Source organism: Camponotus floridanus, unplaced genomic scaffold (assembly GCF_003227725.1).
Source record: "Camponotus floridanus strain SB8 unplaced genomic scaffold, Cflo_v7.5 scaffold27, whole genome shotgun sequence".
In the NCBI taxonomy this organism is placed as follows: Eukaryota; Metazoa; Arthropoda; class Insecta; order Hymenoptera; family Formicidae; genus Camponotus; species Camponotus floridanus.
Window position 1 is genome coordinate 923,123 of NW_020229403.1, and position 25,672 is coordinate 948,794.

The 25,672-nt window shown below is 33.8% G+C and overlaps 1 protein-coding gene across 2 annotated transcripts in view; it reads left to right on the top strand.

The window, feature by feature from the left end:
* The first annotated feature begins 12,823 nt into the window (after positions 1-12,823).
* The window catches only part of LOC105252222, a 31,250-nt gene continuing 18,401 nt past the window's right edge, over positions 12,824-25,672 (top strand). For both annotated transcript variants that reach the window (XM_011259521.3, XM_011259522.3), the window contains exon 1: positions 12,824-13,203. The gene's annotated coding sequence lies outside the window, so the exon portion shown is untranslated. The remainder of the gene's footprint in view (positions 13,204-25,672) is intronic.

Genomic DNA, 25,672 nt, shown 5'->3' on the forward strand with positions numbered 1-25,672 from the left:
AGTCTAGTTAGGGCTTGTTAAAGAATTATAAAAAATAAAATAAAAAATAAAATATAAATATTTAAAAAAATGTAAAAGTAAAAAATTCATTTTCAAAGAAAATCGCAGAAAAAAATGCTTATCTAGAATACACGTAAATGTTCAGTATGCGCATTCAGAAATAGACGAAAATGATATCATTGCGATACTTTTGTTTTCTCGTCGCAGTTGCATTCAGATGAAAATCTTGCGTTACACGTTTTTAGAAGGCGCCAATTCAGTTTTTGCCGTCGAGAACAGCAATTTTTGTTAACTGCAGTTTTTTAATGCAGCGGCTACTGTACATCTCCCCCGCTCTATCTTGCCGCATGAGATCTCCCACGCTCTGAATGGGACACAGAAGGGTCGTTATCAATTTCTTAAACGGCATACATATTCATGTATGCGCATCATATGCAAAACAAGATGGGAGCTCCGGCAAATATTTGCGCGTCGCCGCTGACATTTTCCGTGAGAATAGTGCGAACGGATCTGCAATTCTGAGATCTTCATCGCCACGAATCCATTGGTTAAGGCGATTTACAGATATTGCATTACAGATCACGTCCGTTCTCTTAGTTCCTTCGTTAAATATTAAATAAAAAGTTGCAACGCTCAAAATTCGCCTGGCATTAAATTTATTCCTTGAAAATGTCATCATTAGAATTAAAGCTGAACTTTTTTTTACAATCACCGTGCATATGTGCAGAGTTTAATTGAAGACTAAATTTTTTTAAGCTAGTTTATACTACACATACTCCAAGCTATTAAAATTAACATTCTTTCGTATGATATATATATATATATATATATATATATATATACACATTAAGCTTACAATAATTAGTATGATATTTTTTGTAGAAAAAATGTTAGATAGATCTCGAGAATATTTTAAACAAAATTAATAAAGATTAATAAAAATTATTTTAGTAACGAGTTATTTAAGCAAGTAATTATTCTGTTTATCTAGGATCTATTTAGAAATCCGCGTTTATTTTAAATCTCGGAATAAGACCGTATACTTTCTTTTCTTCCTTTCTTTTGTACCTTTTGTAATTACTTTTCACTTTCTTTTAATTTTTCTTATATCTAAATTTTTATACTCATTTTCATAAATTCTATCTTTTTATCTCTTTTACTTACAATTATGCTAAATGTTTATTTTAGAAAAACAAGAAATAGCTAATTATTAGATTATTATCGATACTTGTGATATATTTTTATTCACACATAGGTCTCATAAAAGTAGAGAAAATCTGCAAATGAAATTTATTGATTTAAAAAATTTAACAAAGTAAAGCTTTTCGGTGTTGTTAATTAAAGTTTTATAAATGTTACATGATTTTACACAAATTTATTTTATACGACCGCAAATACAGTAATTCTCGCTTTAACATATTCTTGGACACATTTATTTCTATTTGTTAACATTAAGAAATTATCATTATAATTAAAAAAAATCACAAATATATATCTTATTTTTGATAATTATGTTTAATGATAATAATTTTAAGTAATGTATGTGTATGTGACAATATCTTTTATTTTACTTTATTAAACGTTAATTTTAAAACACATAAAACGCGTAATAAAAATGCAAGTATGATAACTATTAAGGATTTAAAAATCTCATAAATCATGGACATAACAAGATATTTTCCCGCGCAATGCTCTTTAAAATTATAATAGTTTTAATTCGATGTCACGGATGTTACGATTATGATATGATATGTAATGTTAACATAAAAATGTTTATTTAATATATGAAACAAAGTGGTCGTGCTATATTTCCATCTTAGCAAATGCATATTTTTTAATAAAACACCTCATTTCGTAGCATTATATCTGTGCGTGTTTTTTTTCACTGTGGAGCAGCGAGGTTTAACGACCATCCGAGAAACATTTTTCTTCATTTTACTCGCAATATATGGTTGGCGAATCACTTTCCTTCGTACATAGAGTGAAATAAATTGAGCTCGAAAAGAATTTAAGTTTAGATATTACATTTTTCTATGATGATTACTGTATAATTACTTTCAAGCAAATATTTACATCATGTAGGTGCATGAGAAAATATACGAAACGTAATAAAGTCGGATGATAAAATAATCTGCTCATAAAAGATAATATGCAATTAAAAGATAATGCAATTAAAAATGAACACATAAAATAATACAATATTAATATGAGAATATTAGATAAAATCTCATATTCAATCTTCTTTTTAAATTGTCAATTGTATTAGTGATATAATGAATGAACAACGGGTATGTGTTTTCGTTGACGTGATTTCTTGAAATTAAGATTAGATTCTTACAATGATTAGTGCACGAATTAAATTTACTGTCTACTGAATAGAATCGAATTCAGAATTATTAATATTTTGAATTGTTCAATGCTAATTAAAATAAATTAGATATTTGTTGAGAACGAAATGTCAAACGCAATTCGTCCAACGCTAGATTATACATAAAAAAATGTAAGGATAATTTTATACAGGCGAAATCCATTTTCTGCTTGGCAATGTTTCATCGGCGGTTAGTTGTTGCGGTTGCAAGTGTGAATAAAAAAGAAATACGCTTCGCCAATGGAACAGATATTTTTCCAGAAACTCCCATGTGTATCGTCTACTTTTTCATTTTTATTGATTGAGTATAAGTTGGAAATTTTTTGTTGGAGATTTTTTTTCCTTCACAACATGTATGCATCGATATTATTGGACACAACTATCAGCTTTAATATTGATAACTTTAATCCGGAATTATTTTTAGTGTTCATAACATAATTTGCATCTCATATTTATATATATAATTAATTTAATATATATATATATATATATTAAATTAATTATACATATATATAAATATGAGATGCAAATATATATATATATATATATATATATATATATATATATAGATATTGATATTTATATATATTTATAGATTTATTTATATATATTGATATATTTTATTTAGATTCAATTTCTTATTGCATTTAAATTTGTATGAATAATTGTAGCATTAGAATAAAAATTTTTGTAATTAATAATTTCTAAAACGTTAATGTCAATGCTCATCTAATAGAAAATATTCAGTCAGATGTGCGTTACTTCTATACGTAAAAAATTTTGATAAATTCCGATTTTTTTCTCAAGTTTATCCGCTATATTAATCGTTTCAACTCATATCAATCGCTTCAATAGAAATTCAATTGCTTTCACGAACATTTCTTGCAATAAAAAGATGATCGAATTCTTCGAAATTTATGATCGTTAGCGAGATAAATTGCCTTTCAACTTGTTCTCATGTGCCATGAAAATGTATAAAATTTTCCATCTTAATCTTCCACTCTCCTTTCATTGCTACATTTCAATTCACACAACAATTCCATCACGATTTCTCTTATTCGCAATTCCTTATTATATATAAGCATCTATTTTATATACTTCATTGTTTAACACACGAATACATATTTTAGATATTTCTTCCATTTCATTTCTTTGTTAAACATGTTTTTTTAAATAAAATTATACATGTGAAAATTGCAAATTACACATACAAATTAAATAAAATAAATTTCATGGTTGTTCTTTCAAGTCGTATATTTTTTTATTTTCACTCGAAATAAAAATGTACGGATCCTAAATAAGGGAAGGCGAGCATCACGCGGAAAATACAAAAGAAAGAGAAAAAGAAGACTGAGGAAACAAAACTCGTGTATAACGACTTCTCGAATTGTCAGAGCACAGTGAACCTTGACATTTACGTTGATTTCGTCGACTTTTATTCTTCGCTCTTTGATATTCAACACGACGCAACGTCGTGTCGAGACGTTGTGCGCGATGTGAAAACTCGAAATGCTGGATTTCGAATTCAATTGGCAGACCGTCGAGAGAATCCGCAGAATTATTTCGTATAAAAACTCTAGGGACACAATCCGTGCGTTTGGACGTGGAATTATTTCCATCTCACCCATTCTAGCCCCGAGAAAAATTGAAAAGTATATCGTGCTTGAGACACGAGGTCGAGAAAATCTCATGTGAAGTGATTGCCGGGCAAATGCCTTTAACCTTTAAAAAGTAAGCCGGGCAAACAACCAAGATGTATACAGACTCCTAGATGTATATATATATATATATATATATATATATATATATATATATATACGTGTGTGTGTGTGTGTGTGTGTGTGTGTGCATGAGAGAAAAGCCATAAGAGAGTCGAAAAAAATTATACATGTGAATTGTATTTTTTCAAGAAAAAAAGAATAAGACATAAACATTTTATAATATATAAGTAATTATATATTCTCCTAATATAATAATAAATAAATATTCTCCTAATAAATCTTATATATTCTCCTAATAAATAATGCGATAAAGTTTGCTCTCTTATGAATTTTAATTGCCATAAAAGGTAATAAATACTATTAATGATAAGTTTAATAACCGACAAATTTTATTCACTTTTTCTTCCTCAAAATAGTTGAATTTAATTTTCTCTCAAAAATTGGCAATGGAAATTATTCCGATGGAAATCTGTATTATGGAAAATATTCTATAATACAGATGATCATCTTCTGATTACTTTAACGCGCTAAAAGTTTAATGAAAAGTTTTGACATATTTTCCAAGTTCACTCCGTTGTATAATACAACGTGAGTTGCAAATTAGTTACTCATTCAGTATAAAACAATCTTTTATACGCCCGTTTTATACGGAAAGGCGCTCCGAAAGTTTCGCAACAAATTGTTTAAACAGAATCAGAGATAAAACGCGAAACAAGTGCGTTTTCATTGATTCGACTCAATCGCGTGTGAGAAGAAAGTATCGGATAAAATCTACGTATTGATGTATATGCCAAGGGAATATATTTTCTTGCGAGTGTGGAATATCGAATAGATATGAGTGTAAGCCGCTCGTTATAAGAAGAAGATACGCTTATTCGATACGGGCATGTCTATCAGCTGATATTTATAGATTCAAAGTTGTAATATTCCTTGTTACATTATATCACGTACGATAGAGCTTTAACGAATCGTTTACTGATAGCACTCGCGAAATCATCGATGTTTATTCAACAAATTGACAATGGAAATTATTCCGTAAACAGATGGTTATCCTTGGATCACTTTTGACAAGGAAATTGAAGGATAAATTTATTCCAAGATATTGGAGGAAAATAAATGCAAATGCATAGTGGATGCAAAAAACGCATTATAACTATAAACGAAGTTCTTTCTCGAATTATTCACAACTATTTCCTTGATACTCGTATCGCTTGTGTATAATATTTGTATTTTACACGTTTATAGAAATCCTTCTCCGCGTGAACCATGTACCGTGCAGTTTTCGAATGATCGAGTGGAAATCTCGTTTTCGCGACAATATGGAATTCTTCCCGAGTTTACTTGAACCGTGACGTGATCGAGATATTGTAGGTAAGGGTCATTCACGCGTGACGTGATTATCGGGAAAATTCTGAATGCAACGTTGACAACACACGCGCACAATGCACATTACACGATCCCACAAGTGGTCTCGATGCATCGGAATAATGCCGCCAAAGCCCGATTATTACGTGAAATCGATGCAGGAATATGCAGTCGCAAACAGCTCCAAGATGATTGTCTTGCGGAAGATTGTGCGTTACGTACTTGAAGATTCTCGTAGTCGAAGGAAAAGAGCTCAACGTTAGAAAATGCTGCGTATTCGAGCATAAAATAAAATTGGCTCAGTTTTATTCTCATGCCAGAAATCCCCTTAATCGAGGCATAGCAAGATACTTTGCATAAATCGACCTTTTAATCTAATTGTAAGCATTATTCAATCTTTCAGAAATAATGTTATGCAGACATCTTTAAAATATATACGAAACTTTTAAAAAGTGTAATATGCAAATTACATTTTCCGTTTAAGACTATTGTATCATTTCAAAGAGATACTCTAAGACAAACGATCTTAACGACGGACCTTTGATATTTGATAATTAAAAAGTTTCGAGAATTAACTGTAGAAGGGATAATATACGATTAATGAGATTTCTTCTATCCGTGTCGCGATAAGATTCAATATCCGTTCTTTCGCAGTTTCTGTTGAGAAAATAGGAAAAGAACATGTCGAGCGTTCTCGATACCAGACGTATTAATGACGTCATTGATACATCTGCCTCAAGCAGCCCGTAATACGATTACGATCTTGTTCCTTTGGGAATTTAATTTCAAAAGTCACGTTACGAGAATTCTCTTTGAAAATTCTAGACGGGACTTTTCTAGGATGAAAAAAATGTTCACGAAAGAGAAAGGAGGACAGAGACAAATAGGAGTGATTTATTTCGTCAGGGTTTTATCGTTTCGCGATTTTCACGTCAAAATAGATAAAAAAAAAAGATAAAAGACCCCTAATACATTTTCCGGGAACTTCGTCGAAACTTAGTATCTTTTAATCATGTTATCGCATGCCGCACAATATACACGAGGGGTTGCCACAAAGAGCACCTTGGGATCTCCTTTTTACACGTCGTGGCGCTATCAATTCTGCTGGTTGCGACGCAACACGCGAGAAGAAATTCGCGTGTGCTTCTGGCAGCAGGCTTCGTCATCGCGCGTAGAATGATCCGTGCCATTTTCTCGGAAACAAATGTTGAATGATCGTGTCTTGGGAAAAGCAATCTCGGCGACGGGAAATTTAGAGAATGCCGTGTAACACCATGATTCTCTGCCTTCGCCCTCTCGTGTCCCTTCGTCTTTCCCCATCCCTCTACCACTCTCATCGCGTGCTTTATATTAAATTTAATTTTCGTGCTTGTCACGGTATTAAACTTTCAACGCGAAACTGTTGCGTTGTTGGTGTCTCATTAGGCGAAAACCGGCGAAAAAAATTAATAAACCGAATTAAGAACTTTTGTCTCTCTACTCATATATTAAATATTTAAAAAACTTTATTTCTATTCTGTTCCTTTCGTCTAGAAAGTCGGGAAGCCTTTCCTTCCTTCGAAATAGTTCAATCAAATCGAACAGAAAGAAAATGGCTTGAGCAAAAAATTGAGGTGCCTCTGTATCTAATTAAAATTATTCTGATTCTCTAGTGTATTTACCGTGATAGATCTTCCTTTCTTGATCTCTGTAACGATAAGCTGCATTAAACATTAGCAATATCTATGGTAATTCAAACTTAAAAGGAGCTCGGCTAGCGATTGAGAGATATCGCTTCGAATTAAGTAGCGGCATTGGAAAGTATAAAAAGAGATTGACCGCTTGATCGACGGAAGAAGTCGTTCACTTTGCTGTGGCCTGTGCCTATGACCTTTGAATGAAGAACGAAGCAACTTCTCTCGTGCTTTCAGCAAGATTCATCGACTTGTCCGAGTAATCGTTGAAATAATGAAGAACACGGAAATGTACTCATGAGTGATACGATCGGGATTCTAAAAATAGAAGGATCGAGCTTCTAAGTTTGGCGTTACTTATATCTAGAAACCTTTAGAAAATAAGTTTTGATATACAGAATCAATGAGAATTGCCGCCTACACTTCTTGCTGCGTGACGACAACTTGATCTCATCCAATTGCCCGATAAAAGCTTTCAAAATTGCTTTAACAGAAATTGATAAAGAAAGAAGAAGAGACTCTTTAAAAGATATTGCGCCTTCTTAACAATAATAATTGTCAAGAGAATCGTTGATTACGTTGAAAACAAACGACTTAGTAACATATTTGTGTGCTGTAAAATTGTGATTATTTTTTTAATATCCAATAGTTTAACTATTAATATATTCTATGTATTAATACATAAAAAATAAGACAATATTAAAACAAAAATATTTAAATAATTGACTCAAAATGACATTCTTAATGCTTATTGCATTTTATTTGCAATATTCATAGTGATATCTCTTATAATGTATTTATAATGTGATATCGCAATTAAAAAAAGCTTTGATAAATTGTTGAGGAGATACGCTATTTATATATCATGTGGCTTTAATTATTCCAGGTGAAACTTTCATAACAATTTTGATTAATTTAATATAACTGAGATTAAAAATTAAGTTAATATAAAAGATATAATATTCTTCTATAATATAATTAATAAATGGCTCTGTATGTCAATCGCTAGTACATGCTTGAAAATAACTCCATTTTTAACACACACTTTTTTCTACATAAAAATTCCCAGAGTGATTTCTGAATTTTATTCAAAAAAAAAAAGAACACTCAATTTTAATTTAACATCAGCTGCGGATACGAACAAGCGAGCAATCAAAGCTCATCGAAAAGTCTGCTTCGTGAATTTAATTAAGAAGTCGAGAATAACTGCTAGACGATGATTTTATATTACAAAAAAAAGTCCAAGCATACGACAAAGATCAAGTACTTTCACTTGTCACTGTCTACACCCCTAGGAAATATAACCGTGTTCTTTACGACCTTAATAAATAGACGCATTTTGTCTATATTTTTCCACACGGTCTGTTTTATGCGAGAAAATAAAAATAGTATTTGTACTCGGATATAACATATTTAGAAATGAGGATTACTTTTCAATGATTCAACATGTGACTATTTTTAATACTTTCGAAATATTATTACTTTTAATGCACTTATTGGAAAGATCTAATGATAGAAACTCTCGCAATAGTAGGTTTTATTTGTGTAAACGGTGATCGCGCGTCGATTATTCTACATAATAAAAGGTAAACTTGTTAACTCCCACGCGATTAAAGTTCACAAAGCTGTAGACGCCTTAAATTAGCGCGGAGTCAGGTAATCATTAGAAGGCATTTAGCCTCGCGAGATCGGGTCGCTCGTGTGCAGATAGCAAAGACGCACACGTAAGTCGGTCTGTTTGCATGGCCTAAATAAGTTCAGCACGTTGAATCCGTCAACATGCACGAACATATCGTGCGTCAAGCGACACGTATAAAATACAAAAGAAATTCATATGTGAAAAAGCGTGCGGTCTGGAAATAATCCTGTTTGAAAATCAATCTTTCGTGATATATTCATACGAAAAACCTTTGTTTTAATAAAAAATACGTTAATGAAACTTTTGTGATATCGTATCTATTGTAAAGATACCATGTACGGTCGTAGTATGAATATCTTGTATAGATCGTATACATAACAAGTTGCAACGTCATTATAAATACACTTTGTGATGCATTGAAAGTTTCTGTTCCGCAATTTCCGTCATGTCTTGCGAACTGTTCATCAGAACTGTTTAATTAACATTAATCGACATTTATGAAATCGTTGCTGATTAGCGTCAGAGCCACGGACTTCATTACGCTCGGTTCCCCGGATGTGACTCAATCTAGCTAATTTCAACAAGAATGTGCCGTCAAATATGGATCTTCTCGTGGGCGACCCTAATCTGAAGCGATGACCCGGATGTCATTTGGTCAATCATCACTTAATTGGATCATACATATCCGAGTAATGGAATTGCTTACGCCGATGTGGGTTTAAGATACAAAAAATTTATCCGCAGGAACATTCGACGTTGAATGTGAACCTTCGAATAAAAGGACGATAAAGGTCGTAATTTTATACTTGAACAAATAAATTTCTAAAAATACCTAATGTAAGAAGAAATTATTTCATTAATATTCTTTCTCCTAAAGTTGAAAAATTGAAGATAAGAAAAAAAGAATGGGGAGTTAAGATTGTAATTTGAGATCCTTTTTACGTACGATATTTCAAATAAAATTTGTAACAGTGAAAAAAAAATCAATTCTAACGTTCTAACGCTTGACGTAACTTGTTGTTAGGCGTAAAAACTTCTTTGGGGCCGTATTGATGACGCATTAACGAAGGGTTGAAATCGACGAGGTGCCGCTTAAAGTAACACCGACTGGGAAATGATGCACTTTAACCTATATTGAGGATAACGATAAAAAACGAGGGAGTTTTTAGACGAGGCAGATTGTCCCCCTTAAAGCATCATCTCGTCGGCCGCAATAGTGCGCCGTATGTCCTGCCTGAAGGTTAATCTTGGCGATAAATACGGACGCCATAACCGTGGGGGAAGTCCTTTCCGATGCTCCGAGGTGTATGTATATCCCGTCAGAGTGTGACATCACATCGTAATTTTCGAAAAAGGATGAGCTACGACCTGATAAAAAGAGTGACGGGGAGAAACGAGATTACCGCGTAAGCTCCATTAAAATTAGTATCTTCACGCTAATTAAGGCCTCGAGCAAAGATAAGTTTAAAGCGAGTCAACTAATTATAACGCCGAAGAAAATATAGTATATCCAGTAAAGTTATTTTCTTTAATGTTCCGCTCTCACTACTTCGTTAACTTTTTCTCTTTTTAAATTGTCCATATTTTTATCGCCCTCAAAGATTCTTCGGATATACATCTCGGTCGCATCATTTCTCATTTCAACTTGTTATTTAATTTTTTTAATTTTCTCGCGTTACAGGAGCACGTTTCACACGGAACGTTATAAGAATCGTCCGGTAAGAATAGGATATTCTTTTTCTCCGGCTGTCCCGGAGCTAAGAACGCTCTCTCTTCTATCACGTCGCTATTAATCTCACCCCGAGAATACCAGACAAATCGGCTACTTGTGACCTGTTTTTATCTTCCGAAGGAGCGTATTATAGGTTACCGATGCGATAGATTACGCAATATTGAACATTTCACGTATGCTATAAATCCGCTCCCTCGATTCATCCCTACGACAAGACACGCGAAATATTGCCTCCTGTCCGTTATAATATTATCGCGTTGAGTCAATAAAAACGAACCGTATGCGAAAGTTATGTATTATTCTCTCGTCGAAAAAAAAAAGATATCTGCATTCATCAGTGTCAATCTACCTGTTATTTTACGTTTCTATTATTCTATTATATCTATTATTTTATTATTCCATTGTCTATTTTTTATTACTTCTATTATTTTTCGTCTTCTATTATTTTATTATTGTATTATTTTAAGCCCGTTGCGCTTGTCCATAAAGTGAATACCGCATGTCCATAAATTGACGCGTATATCGGCGGTGTCGGCAATAAAACTAGAATGAAACATCCGGACATGTTATCAATAAAATGCATCGTATATTAAATGCAATGTAATGTTTGCTTTCGTTTAAATAAAGAGGATTAAAAATAAAACTTTCTGATAATAGTAACAGCAGTATTTTTTTTTTTACAAATGTTGACAGACTGGATGCATCATCCGAAAACTCGGATGCAAGATCAATTTATTTAGAATGTTTAGATTTTCATACATGGGAGCTATGATGGAAGGGAGCTGCGATATATCGGGAAATCTGTAGCCGAAAAATAGCGAAGATGAAAAATCTTTTTCTGCAAAGGCGTATAAACCATAATTGCAGTCGGAAAAAAATATGAATACGTCATGCATGTTTGTGAATACGAAGACCTGACAACAGATGTAATCAAATCCCGCCTCTGCTGCATAGAAGCGCATGTAACGTCGCTGTTTCTCCGCAGAGGGGGGGGGAGGAGGAGAGGAGGAAAAGGTGCATAATGAGATTGAAGTCGACGAGCGGAAACTTCGGATGACGTACTTTCGCGTGACGGCGCACTCCGGATGCTAAGTATGCGTGTTTGGTTCTTTACGATGGCAAGCACGGGGGGGAGAGGACTCGAGCTTACGCAAGAGCTTACTTAAGAGGATTTTTATCCCCGACATTGTTTCGCGCTTGCGATTGCATAGTTGCGTGCTTTTCCCTGGAACACGTGACGAATCCAGTCGAAGATGGATTCGAACACGATAAGCGTAAATCCGGCTGCGAAAAGGTATTTTTTTTCGATTCGTAAGCTTTAATAGATTTTTGGAGTAACGTTACATATTTTTCCGAGATTAAACTTTTTTTTTTATTTTTTTCGGCAAGTAAACACAAGGAAACCGTGTTCTCCGTGCCAAGGGAATAAAATTTGCAGTTCCGCGAGAGCTTCGGATATGCGCGAAAATAAATAATTCTTTTTGCCAACATCAGAAAAACGCTTGTGCGTCGGACTTCGGAGGGCCTTTAATTTATTTCTTTGAAGCTATGCCAAATGCGCATTTCATTAAATCAGCGAAGGGTTGCTTCGTAGAGACCGGGAAATATTAGATCGCTAAAAATGTCACGTAGCGTTAAAACGCTTGCTAATTCACGCATAACGGTGCCGTTGCATCGTTTGCAGTTAGTTACTCGAATCTAGTATACATCGAGAGCATTTCTCTATTTGCGGTAATTACAAAAGCGACAGGCGACTGTTCCGGTTTATGCATGCATAGAGGTGGATTTGCATATCAACGATAACGAAATGCATTTAGCAACCGATATTCTTGTGATGTCGATTTTAATATCATACATATGTTCTCTGGTTATGAGAGAAGTTCTAGTTTTAACGACTTTACTATGTTACATCTTTCAAATAGGAAATAATTTCCACTTAAGAGACTTACGAAAGTAAAACTCGCATATATTCTTCGCCGTATCCTATTTTCAGGTAAAAACGTCAATTTTAATATTCTTGAGTTCAAAGTTAAAGTGAGAAATTCGAGGCGATTCGTTGAAGTCTACGAATGCACAAGAGATTTCAATTAAGTCGTTGATGCTAGAAATGGTAAGCTTCGCTTTCCCGGTTCGTTTCACGGTCGGTGAAAATCAGAGACTCAAGATAAGTGTTTTTCGCTAGCGGCCTCGATAAGAACACCTCGTATCCGCGACAGGTCGCGATCTCGCGTGTTGGCGTCGATCTCTGCGCCCCACGTCGAATACTCTCTGCCCGCACCCTCACCCTCTCGCTCGGGGGTCGCGTTCAGTCAGCTCCGAGCCGCGAGTGGGGTAAGTTGCGCCGCGCGCCGGCTCGTCTGGCCCTTCTCACTGAACGAAGCATACACAACATCGCTCCGCGTGCATCCCTCTTATTGTCATCATCGGTTGATAACGAAAAAACGCAAAGATCGACAAATCGTGTCGCGACACGACGCCCTCGCGAGGACGAGGACGTGGGTGGATGCATCGTGGTGATCGCGTTTCCGCGATCAGACTCTTCCGGTCGGTTTCCGCGTTTGATTTCTTCGCGACGGGAAGAGAAGAAGGGAAGGGTGTTGCACCGATTGATGACGATCGACGAAGAAACGCGGTACCGTTTACGGTGGTAGAGATACGCGGGTCGCGTGTGAAGACAAGCGGAAAGTGAACTTCGTCATGTTGAGGTGAGTTTTCGCCTTTCTCTTATTTGATCTAGTTTGCGACGTGGTTGTGACTGCGCAATTTCTTATGTAACGTAACCGTGGAAGGCCCCTTGGGGCAGGAACATACCTCGCTCTTTTATCGGGTTTTGTAATCACGGTTGAAAATCGTTGGCATTCTAATATCGTGCACTGTTTTTACGTTCCATTTTCTTTTTAGTTTCTCTGTTCTTCTTTGAACAATTTAAAATCAAATTTACTTAAACAAAACTGTTAAGATGGTAAAATAATTGATAAGTTTTGAGCGATCGGCTTTACAAATGCAAATAAAGAATGAAATTTTTATTCAATTTTTTTCTCTTTAATTTTATTTTTTATTCAACTAAAACTTTAGTTGAATAAAATTTTTGCTTATGGCTTTTTCGAAAATTTGCATTTGTTTATAATTAACTATATAAAATTATGTTGCCAAGTATAAAAAGTAAAATTGTCGCAATTTTTCAAAAAAATGTCAGTATCCAAAGCCTCGGTTGTTAAATTTTAAGCGGAAAACGTAACAAGAATCTCAGAACGTAGTTTATTATTCGAAGAGTACTCTCGCGCAAAAAAGCAAGTCTCTCTTTTTAAAAGGCAGCCTATTGACAATTGACAGTAAATTCCCTTTGTGAAGCGAAGGAGTTCTGTTTCGTTTGAAACAAAGGTCGGATTTTCCTTAAATTTCGAATAAGGATTATCTAACACATCATCTACTGGCAACACATAATCTATTATGAATTCTCTTAGAATGTTAGAATGGGAAGCATGATCGACTAGGAATCAGAAGCGAATACCAAACGCGAATTGCAGCGTAGTTCTACGACAATAGGAGCAAATCTCTCAAGTGGGTCAACAAGTTGAGTACTCTATAGATACTCGGTTTCGGAAGCTATGATATGATAGGGGAGAGAGAGAGAAAGAAGGAGAGAGATAAAAATCGAAAACGTGAATCGCAATTATTGGTTTTGCCGCTCATTTCATCTGCAGAAACTATTTTGAACAACCAACAAAACAAATTAAACTCATTCTTTCTTTTAAATTATTAAAGATATAAATAGGGGTGAAGTAAAAATTAAATAATCCATTATATTCAAATATTTAAAATAAATTATACGGTATAAATTATATTCTAAAATGTAAAGTCTAAAAAGAATTAATAACAATCATGGAAAGAGTGATGCTTTAATACGTCTAATTTATTCATTACATTTTGGAGAAAGATTAAGACAATTCTTACATTTAATCATCATCTTCATCATATCTTTGACTTATTAACGCAATAAAGAAAGGATGTAAACCGGGTTTAGTGTTCAATTTTCTGACACATTTATAATATCGTAAAAGTATATCTATGTCAATAATGATGAATTATTTTAAACTGGTGATACTGCAGATTTTTATTGCACTATCATCGCTGATACTACTTTTTTCAAGAAAACCTGAAAAATTTTTTATTAATCCCTTGTCTTCACTCCGAGATTATCTCACTTTTCCATTTCGTGCATAGCATGCTCTTTGCAAAGCCCCTTGTAAAAATGATATATCTTCCCTCGCAAATATTCTTTCTGTGTCAAAGTTCTGGACGATTCTCGGCAATAGACACAGTATATACATGTGCTTGAATATTTACGAATGGCGTTCACCTGCGAAAATTCGCATGCCATATAACACCGTGGCCTTTATGTATTATTCGGCGCTTCAAGATTTACTGCGAAGTCTACGAGTGATGGAGCAATTTGAGCTGTTTCTCACACAGTGATCGGAGTTTAGACAATATAAAATATCAGGGAGAAAGAGAGAAAGAGAGAAAGAGAGAAAAGAGAGAAAAGAGAGGAAAAGAGAGGAAAAGAGAGGAAAAGAGAGGAAAAAGAGAACATCACAAATTTCTTCTTTCACTATTTTAAATTATACAAATATGCTTTATATAAATTCTTTAACATTTTTATAGCAACTACTCAAAAATTGTATTTCTTCTTTAGCTCTTCACAAAAATTGAATTTCTTCTTTACCTCTTCACAGGAGTTAAAATGCAGTTTAATCGTATATTTGTAAAATCGTAAACAAATGATATGATGTGTATACGATTACAGATGGTCCGCGAATATGAAAGCAATAAAAACGGACCGATCAATTTCGCGCTCTATTTTTGCCGCGATCGATCGTAAGTGCCGTCAAACGTGCCATTAAAACAACGAGCGATTTTGCATTCTCTTTCTCTGTCTTTCTCTTTTTTTCATTCGTCCGGGTTACGTCGTCCCGAAAGATTTCATTGCATTCGTGCTCGAACAATCGAAATGCCACGCACAGGTGTCTCTAAGGATCTAGGCTTCTCTTAAAGCTCGCCAGCATAATACATGCGATTTTTTCATAATGTAAGAGTTTAAATCTCTCGGCAGTCTTTAAAGCGCTTTTAAATTCTCAGAGGAGTAATGGTCGCGCGCAGAAGAGGGATGATACTTTTCAGCGGTACTTTATTACATCCAGGATCGTATCTGGCATTGCCGGTATATATCTCTCCTTGCGCTAAGTTCTATTTTTGTTTCGTCATATCGATTCCTCGCTCACGCTGTTTGAAGTCGTAATATCGCGTCGTGCCGGATCTCTTTCGCAAAACGGCGAAATTAAGCGTGGGCATTTGTCGGGTGTTAGCGAGAGAGAAAACGGTAAGAGAAGAACGGTGCTAATACCCGGGGAGATAACAATACAAGCCGTATTTTAAATGAACGCTCGTTTCACGGGACGCGAGATACATGCAAATAAATGGCGTATTGCTCTGATGCCGGATGAATTAGAGATACGAACATTCATCATTTATCGATGTATATTTAATTCTATTTTCGAGACATATTCTCGATAATTGAATCTCCATCGATATCGAATTTTGCATCTAGGAAGCAGAGAATGATATTTATGTACTCTTGAAAAATTACTCGGATTATCTTCACGATCGCAATGATAATCGCAATGAACAATATTAAATGCAACGTTATTGCAGCTCTTCTTCTTTTTACGATGACAACTGAGTGCATAGTTTTTATAACGACTTGGCGACTTTCTCCGCGAAATATGAATTGCAAAAGTAGTAAAAACTACCAAGTGCAGCAGTTAAGCTATTCTTTCTTTGTCCTTTTTTTTTTAATGCGAAATTGCGAAGCTCTATTTCCCTGCACAATGAATGCGACGCTAAATGCGCCATCCTAGAAATCAAATTAAAAAATTCTCGTTATATTGTATCTGTCGGAATGCTCATGCTTGACAATTAAACGCGTTGCAAGTATAAGCACAAGTGCACTATGTTAACTTTTTTCGAATAATCATTTACGCGTGAATTTTTAATTAACAATCTTCATGAAATTAGTACTCTATTTTTAGATTTTTTCCATAATTAATGAAATTTCTTAATCAATTCCGTTTACGAGATTGATACTTTTTAATTAACTATTGATTAAAATGAAGTTTATGCATTTTCAATCTTGAAGTTTAAATTGTTAAAGTCTTGAAATGTTTTACATATAACTCCATAATTATGTTACTCAAATAATTATGTTATTCAAATTCTTGGAAACACTATTAATTTCCTTTCAAGACATTTTTTAAAATACATAGAGAGAGAAAGAGCAAAGGCCAATAAATAGAAACATGAAAAGTACAATAAAAAGTCGATAAACAAAAATATAATGGAAATTATAATGGAAATTATAATGGAAAAAATTATAATGAAAAATACATATTTCATCGTCGGAAGAACTCTATAAAGAACGAAGAAATCCGTAAAAATCCAACAGATGTTAAACAATCTAGAGTATTTACTACGTTTGAATATTTCTCTCGATGCGATTCTTTCTCGAGGAATCGAATTTCACACAGAATTTCTATAGAATTCAGTTGTACATTAAATATGAATTAAACCAATGGGCGAGTAACGCTATGCGATGGCGTGCGAAAGTACTGGCTAATGTCGAGTTCATCAATTAACAATCGTAGAGATCGATAGTCGGATTAATTATCGTCGTTAACAATACGCCTGCTACAACAGAACGATCATTCCCATTTGCCAGAACGAAGTAATTAATTGCTAACTGATAACGACTGCGGACATGCGCTGGTGACAACAGTGCTCGTTATTAATTGAGGATCCAATCGAAAGTTGCATGGTATCTCGCGATGCAAATCGGATTATGAAGCATCAGAGTACGTTTTTCACGTTTTCTATTAAAATTTCTCGTTGCTTAGCTGTTTATTCACATTCCTTTATTATTCTGATACTCAAATTCTAATGTTTAATTAAATTTTTTTATCTGAATACACAGTGAATAAAAAATTATTTCTGTAATTATTAATACGTGTGCTAGTTTTTAATAATGTAAAGAATATTTTAAATCTCTGATTTTATTCTTAATGATTGTATATGAGAAAAACAACGTTTAATTTTATCAAATTGTAAGTCACCTTGTAAGCAGTTAACACAAACTTGAAGAAATGAGATAGCGCACGACTTGTTTTTATTGCGTTCATTATTCTCTCGCGAAGACACAAGATCTGTTAAAGAATTTTACTCTCGCAGCAGAATCGCTAACATCGTAAATTTGAGCGATAGTAAGATTTCCCATCCGAAAACTTCTGCTTCTCCGAGAATTTCCGTCACGACACGTAAGTTACGACAGCTAGTAGGAGATTTCGAGCTTAATTTGAAATATATCTTCAAATTGCCGCAGGAATAAGTCGAATAACAGCATTCCATGTGGAAGCTAACGGCAGCAGATTACATCCAACACATCAATATGATAACGAGCTCGCGATATCAGAAGATTGTGTGTGTATGGATGTGTGCTGCACTATTTATCTTTCGTCGTTTCTCTCGTTGATATCGCGATTGCCACGTGGACGACCATCTTCGCAAATTTGCATATTAAAATTTATCGTTGCTCCTCTCTGATTTATATCATCACGCAAATTATTCTACTATAATTAAAGCTGAACAAACCACGATCGGACAGGCGATCTTCGTCGCGTCGTAAAACCTTCTCCGCGATTTTGACTTTAAATCCAATCAGCTGATTGAAAAAACGTATTGCAACATTTCACGTATTGAAATATTTATATTCATGTTAATTTAATGCTTGATGCACGGTTCCCTATTTTAACATTGAAAGCATCTATTATAAGCATCTCTCGATTCATGGTGATCGTTATCGATCGTGATCAAGCAGACTCTTGGACTCTCTTATCGTTCATACATCGCGTTCGTCGCTATTGTATACTTCGGGATTAGACTGTCGGGCTTAGGATGCGATTCTGAATAATTCGCGAACATTCGCGTAATCTTCAGTTGAAGCTACCCTGGGATCCGCGCACATTATACAAACTCGGCGCGATACGTAACAACTTGTCGGGACAGGTCGGCGTTAATGCCATTACATTACCCGTTTAATCTGAATACCATCAACATAATCATGTTTGCCAACATCTTGCCTTGGCTTGCCAACCCTCTGTATCCCGTCTATTCAATTATGCCTCCATCTCTCCAGCAAAACGTCACGGCCGCAAGAGAAGATGCAGTGACATTTAGCAAGGCTTGAACAGTGTCAGTTAACTTAAAAGACGTCGGTAACCGCAGTCTTGCAATTCTGATAGATCACCGTCTTGTCTATCTTCTTGGTCATCGGATTGGTAAAAAGTAAAAGGTATGGTTTTGCAGGTACTTTACTGACAGTAAAACAGAGAGTCGAGTAGAACGTCACTTGGACAGATGAAAGGAAAGAACTGTATTAGTTGACTGCTCTTCCCGTTGCCTTCTTTTTGCTGCAAATACTATGAAACGGTTCTTCTTAGAAGAATCAATCGTGGAAGAAGTGCGGTGTTTTCTTAGCTATATGTATAAGTGATTATTTTATTGGAGTGTTTGAAATTCTGTTTGATTTTATTCTGAAGGATTCGATAGCCATTTTTACTTCATTTGCTTATTCAATCAGTCAGAATTTAATCTAACTTGTGAAAATGGAAATTTTTTTTCCGCCAGTTTAATAAAACTCCTTTTTTAATCAAAGTTTAAGAATCGTCGACTGTTAACTTTCTAATTGTATACTTTTTCCAAACTTGACCTATCTTGAATTTTTTAAGAATACCTTTATTCTTGAAAAGATGCCCGAGAATTTTAAATATTTCAATTAACAAATTTTACCTTTTCTTATTTAATTTCCGTTTTCATTTCAGAGTTTCCGACATATATAAATACCAATTCATATTATGTGTATAATATCAAGGTACATTAATATAAATTGCAATTCATTAAAGACGTGTGTATGTATGTGTATCACTATCATTACTGAGAATCTCACTGTTTGTATATAAAAGTCATTAATATAATTATCAATAATAAATTCTTTCCTGTATGAAAATTTCAGGATTTCTCGGACTTACCGCATTTCTCATGAAATATATTTTCGCGTAGTTTGTTTCTCTCGACGAATCTTGTTTTTACTTTTACTGTTGCTGTAGCCGTTTGTTGAAAAATTGAATTAATATAATTTTAGAAATTGAAGTTTTGATATCGACAGACTGTTAATTAAATATACTAAAACGGCTGAATCGTTATAAGAAATGTATGCTCGCTAATGAACTGCTTTTTATATAGATGTATCTTTTCATAATATAAAAAAGTACTAAGGAAAAATTGTTTTTACAGCAATACAGCTGTGATTTTTTTAAATTGAAAATTATGTGCTTTAATATTGAATTTGTTATTTTTATTTTTATTTTTTGTCATTGGCAAGTATCTCGATTTCTCAACTCAATTTCGCGAAGTAACATAAGAAATTTGAAGTAAAACTACTTTATTCACTCAATATTATTTGTTAGATACGAACAATTCTAGAACAGAAATTTTTATATATTTTATTATACAATGTTTTCAAACATAATAAATACATACATCAAAGAGAAAAGCAGCCATTATTCTAAGATATAAAATTTCGCATTGCGTAAGAAAGATGCTACGTATATTTGTATATTTCCTGCTTTTTAATTTTTATGTATTATAATAATAAAAATAATTATTCGATTAAACTTGATTATTATGAAATATTTATTGCAGTATACTCTGAAATATCAAGAAATCTTATCGAAGGGCTTTTCTTACTAAAATATATTTACAATGACATATGACTTCCGTCACATATTGCAGAGTATTCCGGAAAATATCGAATATTTAGCAAGAAGACTTATTTCCACGAAGCGATAGCAGATTTTCTGTATCTACCAATGCGAATTCACGACAGCTGGTGGAATAAATACACATATGTTTCCATCTCTAAAACGATTTTCTGGTAGACGAAAAAGAACGAAAAATAGTATCAATACAAAATAGTTATATTTTAAGATAAAGGATAAAATATCATATAAAATGTCAATATTATTTTATACAATATCTTTAATTTCAATTGAAATGAGTACTTTTTACAGTGTAATTTGATAGAAATGTCAAAATAGAAATTTAAGAAAATGTATGTTTTATTTTTGTATCATTCACCAATTGCTATATAAACATATTTTTTCAATGAAAACCTATTATCATATCAAAAGCGTATAGTTTAACAAAATAAAATTGTCGTTCGTTTATTCTTCCATCATTTCATTTTCTCTTTTCTATCATTTTTATTTCCTTCATTTTCCATCGTTTTCTTTTCTCAGATAAAATAATAGAATAAAATAATAATGTTAATATATTCCGACGAGTAATAATGGCATATTCGTAGGCGTGTAATCTCTATTTGATTAATTACGTATCTTTATTTCTCGCAGAAATTTTAATCTAAAAAAAAGTTTAAATTCAAAATCCTTAAATTTGCAGTAGAGGATCTTATACGATAAATAAACTCAAGTTTGGTCGAAATAAATCAGCGTCGGTAATGGGTTTGTTTGAAAACTACGAGGAAGCATCATTTCGAGGAGATCCATAACTATTCCCGAGTTTCGTTGTAGTTACGCGATGACTTCTTCTCTCTCGGTAACCGCGGATCCTCCAGCATTATTCCGTGTTTCTCGTTTATCCTCATCCTGTCAGGAAACCCCGCTTATCCGTGCTGCGTCCCTCGGAATAATTCTGCGGGCGATAACAATTGAAACGAATCGCGGTCGTACGCATATACATAACACCGCACTTCGTGGAATTGGCATGAATTCCGCGTCGTTAAATTTACCGCTTCATTTGCCCGTCTTCTCTACCAGAAGATAAATGGCTCCTTCGGATACCTGAGAAAAATGATAAGAGAAAAGGTGCGAAGAGAGCGTGGTCGGGAGGAATGCGTATCAGAATAATTGCCGATCCGTACGTAGGAGTGGTTTTATTCTTCGTTTTTCCGCGATTCGCGTTCGATGATTATTATACTGGCGGAATCGTTAATTTTGATCGTGATCGAATAAGCCTCTCGATTAACTCTCGTTGTTGATTAATTTTTTGCGACTATGCGCAGCACCAACCAAAGTTTAATAGATGTTTTCGCATTATATTCTGGATATTACGAAGATTTTAATAGAGTGATGTATGTGATTAATTACATTGCCTTCATTTGCGCGCTGATACCGGTTTGTTCCGGAAGTCAAAAGTGATTGATAAATGGTCGGATAATTAAGTCAAAATGATTTACTGCGAATACTCTGTAATAAGTTACTCTTTTTACAATATAATATTTTATATAATATAATAATCTATTGATATATACTACATTTTGTTAACGAGAAATATTTTGATTTTATTTATATTCTTTATTGATCTTATGTCACGTTGTTTGATCGATAAATTTTAAACCCAGAATTTATGCTCAACGATAATTAATTATTGCATAAGTAATTAAAAGCAAATCCGACATTGGAACATTAAACAATTGCGGGATCATTGTCAAAACTGTCAAAACTGATAAGTCTTCTACATTAATCATAGTATCGATCTAAATATGCGATTCGAGATGTTAATGAAAAAAACGGTTTTTCATGGATGTAATAGATATGAATCTAAATCTTTTTATCTTTTATTCTGCCTCTAATAAAGTAAACTAATAAATAAATAAATATATATATACATATATATATATATATATACATATATATATATATATATATATGTATATATATATATAACTGTCAAACTTTGATACACGTGATACATGTTTTCTTATGTATATTAAATGCATTTAATTCCAAAGTTAAATCATCACATTCGGCATTAAGTATTCTACACCTTAAGTATTCTACACCTTAAGAACTTGAACCATGCAGAAGTTTCAGTTTTGCAAGAGAAATACAGAAAGAGAGATCAGAAAACATTCGTTATTACAATCTCGCATCACGTTCCATCTTCATTAACGACGTTCCTTGTTCATGCAATAATTCATACGTCTCTTCGAGTATGTGGTACGACGTGATAATTACCTTCTAAGAAATTAGGCCGTAATAGACGCTCAAGCCTTTAAATTGCCTCTTGTGATCCGTCGTGGATACGCGAAATTAATCTTCATTGGGTAATTTAGATGTGCAGCGAGCATCATAAATATGTCGTCACGACATTGTCGTGGTTCGCAAATATAAGAATATTTGTGCTAAATGACAGATTTGTAACCGGCTTGTACAACAATAAAATATGGCATGGCTACAACGGAGAGTTGATTCATCGAAGTATCGCGATGAATAATTGACCGCGCTTTGCTCCGATTAATTAACTTTCAGTACTTTGTCATTCCGGTCGCGATTCCCTAACATATCAGACATTAAATGGATATCCCCCGCATCCTCAAACGTTCCTCGATATTCTAATTTCTTTTCTCTTTTCTTTTTTATTGGAAAAACCGATGTACCTCGATGGAATTTTCCTTGAGGATTTATAAAAATTTCGCTTGTTTATCGATCTGTTTTTTACATTTATTTGCATTTCTGTAGTCTTTACAAAAAACAATGTAACGTTACTAGTTGCATTCTATGCGGTTCCCCACGTCTTTTTCTGATGAAAATAAAATATAACTTTTAGAAATCATATTCGCAGCGTACTTTTCATTTCGATTCGATTAATTGCTCTTGATATTTAACAAATAGAAATATTTGTGGATGCTGCTTTGTCGGTTCATTTTATAGTCCATTTACGCATTACTGCATTTAAATAGTTAATTATTCGGTACGTTGTTTGATATAATTACAATATTGCTGTACTGTCGTAACATGTATTATCGTGGTTGTTAAATTTATTGTGATTGGTTTTTAGAGGTATTTATTTAAAATTTATTTCACAAGAAGAGAAGCACTGTTTTGTCTTTTTCTCTCACACATTTTTCACAAATTTTAATAGCATTATATGTTATTTTGTTAAATTATGTGAAAAATATTTATCTTCTTTGACATTGTAGAACAAAAATCATTAAAATTACAATAATTTCTAATACTGTTGTACAGTTTGGCTCTCTAATTAGCCCATGCATTGCACAGTACATTAAAGCGATGCTGTATTTAAATTAATTAATTTAGACATGACATCGCAAAATGTTATGTGCACTTGTAACAGCATGTTGCGATGCACTATCGTTTGTTATTAATTACTCGCATTAACCAATCAATATCAACAGAACATTGATTGGTTGACTATCCTTGAAACTTGCGCATGACTTAGCTGTCGACGTAATCGTGGGCTGTCGATGTAATCGTAGTTTGTCGAGGAAAATACCGACACTGATAACGCAAATAATCTTGCGACGATGCGAAAATTGCGAAGTTGATTTAACGCAGAGAGAGAGAGACTCTCAACGTGGGCGATAAAATAACAAACGCACGTCACGATTATTAAATGTCAGTGTAATGTTTTCATCGAGCGATGCCATTGAACAAGTGTATCATTCTTAGACAAGATGATGACGACGTCGGCAGTTTCCCCTGAGGTTGCTGAATTACAAAAGTCTCACTTTGAGATTCTATTGTGTGTCGCATGTACTTTAATTATATTCGCGACGAATCTACGAGGTTGCTCGATAGTGCTCTTTTGCTAAAACTTCGACCGGAGTGAACAAAGACTGCAAAGATGTATCTTTGCAAGAAATGTTAGTTCGCATACAAATTCGTATCTAGAAAAGCTTTTCACCTCTCGAAAATGTATACACACATGGATAATATGTATATGCACGGTGTCTAAGAGGCTTGCGCAGTAGATAAGGAAAACGTGTAGGCAGACGTAACGTCGTACGTGTGATCCTTATATTTTCGTGCGAGAATTCAACCGTGAAGTTTTCGTCAAAAACTTTCCTCCAAAAATCACATTTCTCTTTTTGGAGAATAGCTTAGGAATGTTTTATTAATGCTATCTCACGCCTACGTTGGAAAGTTTTTCGTAATAACTAGATTCCGCGCCGCTCGTTGCTTTAATTAACGGGCCGTAAATCCATCAGAATTGCTCGTTGAATTTCACACTCATTTCCCCAGTAGATTTCATGAAATTGCGAAAAGACAGCCACCGAGAATATTAGGATCTTTCTAATAATACGGATTATTTGTATATAAACAACATCGCATAGAAGTTACCGCAATAATGCCGGAGGCTGCAATAATAATATTCGATAATTTACGCGCCGCAGGTTTGTTTCAAAGCTATGTCGTGTAAATTATGCTGATGTGAAAATTTTCATAGAAATCCATAGAAACGAAAATGAAAGATTGATATAAAAAGAGACTACTCTTTCCTGGTATATATTTATTTAATTTTTATACGAAATATATGAATATATTTTATGTAGATTAAATCAATTATTTTTTAAATTCTATCATTTTAGCTTTTAACTTCAAAAATTACATTGTTTGCTAATTATTAGATTTATATATACGACAAGACATTATTCTCTCTCTCTCTCTTTACCAATACAACTTTTATCGTGACTCTGCTAGCTGAATCAAATAAAATACAAACAAATTTTTTTCATCATGTCGATCGCGCCCAAAGGAACAAAATATCACGATTATTCATCCATGTTGGCGAGGATCATGTTTTCCGAATGCACTGCGTTCTCTGAAGTTCCGTTCTGTGTTCGTATTCATATTTCTTGTTTTTAATTTCGTGTAATATGAGAATTAAACAGGTGTTTAATTACCTAGTTATTCTGTAGTATATTCTGTTTTGTTATATCTTTCGGCAAATGATATAAATTGATACTCGGTACGCTTTAATCGAAATATGTTTCATTTCAAATTTTGTTTCTATTTAGATTGAATTGTGAGATATTTCGCATAATAAGTATGTTGCATGTATATTTGAAATGAAAGATTTTCTGCATCGCATTTTGCTCATTTTTATGACGCATAATATCCGACCGTAAATTAATCGCGAATCTCGATAATTTATGCACGGCCTACATAGAAGATCGTTGAGAGACACGCTCTTAACGGCACATCAAAATGCAGTTGCGGGTTGGGGAATTAAGAGGGTGTAATA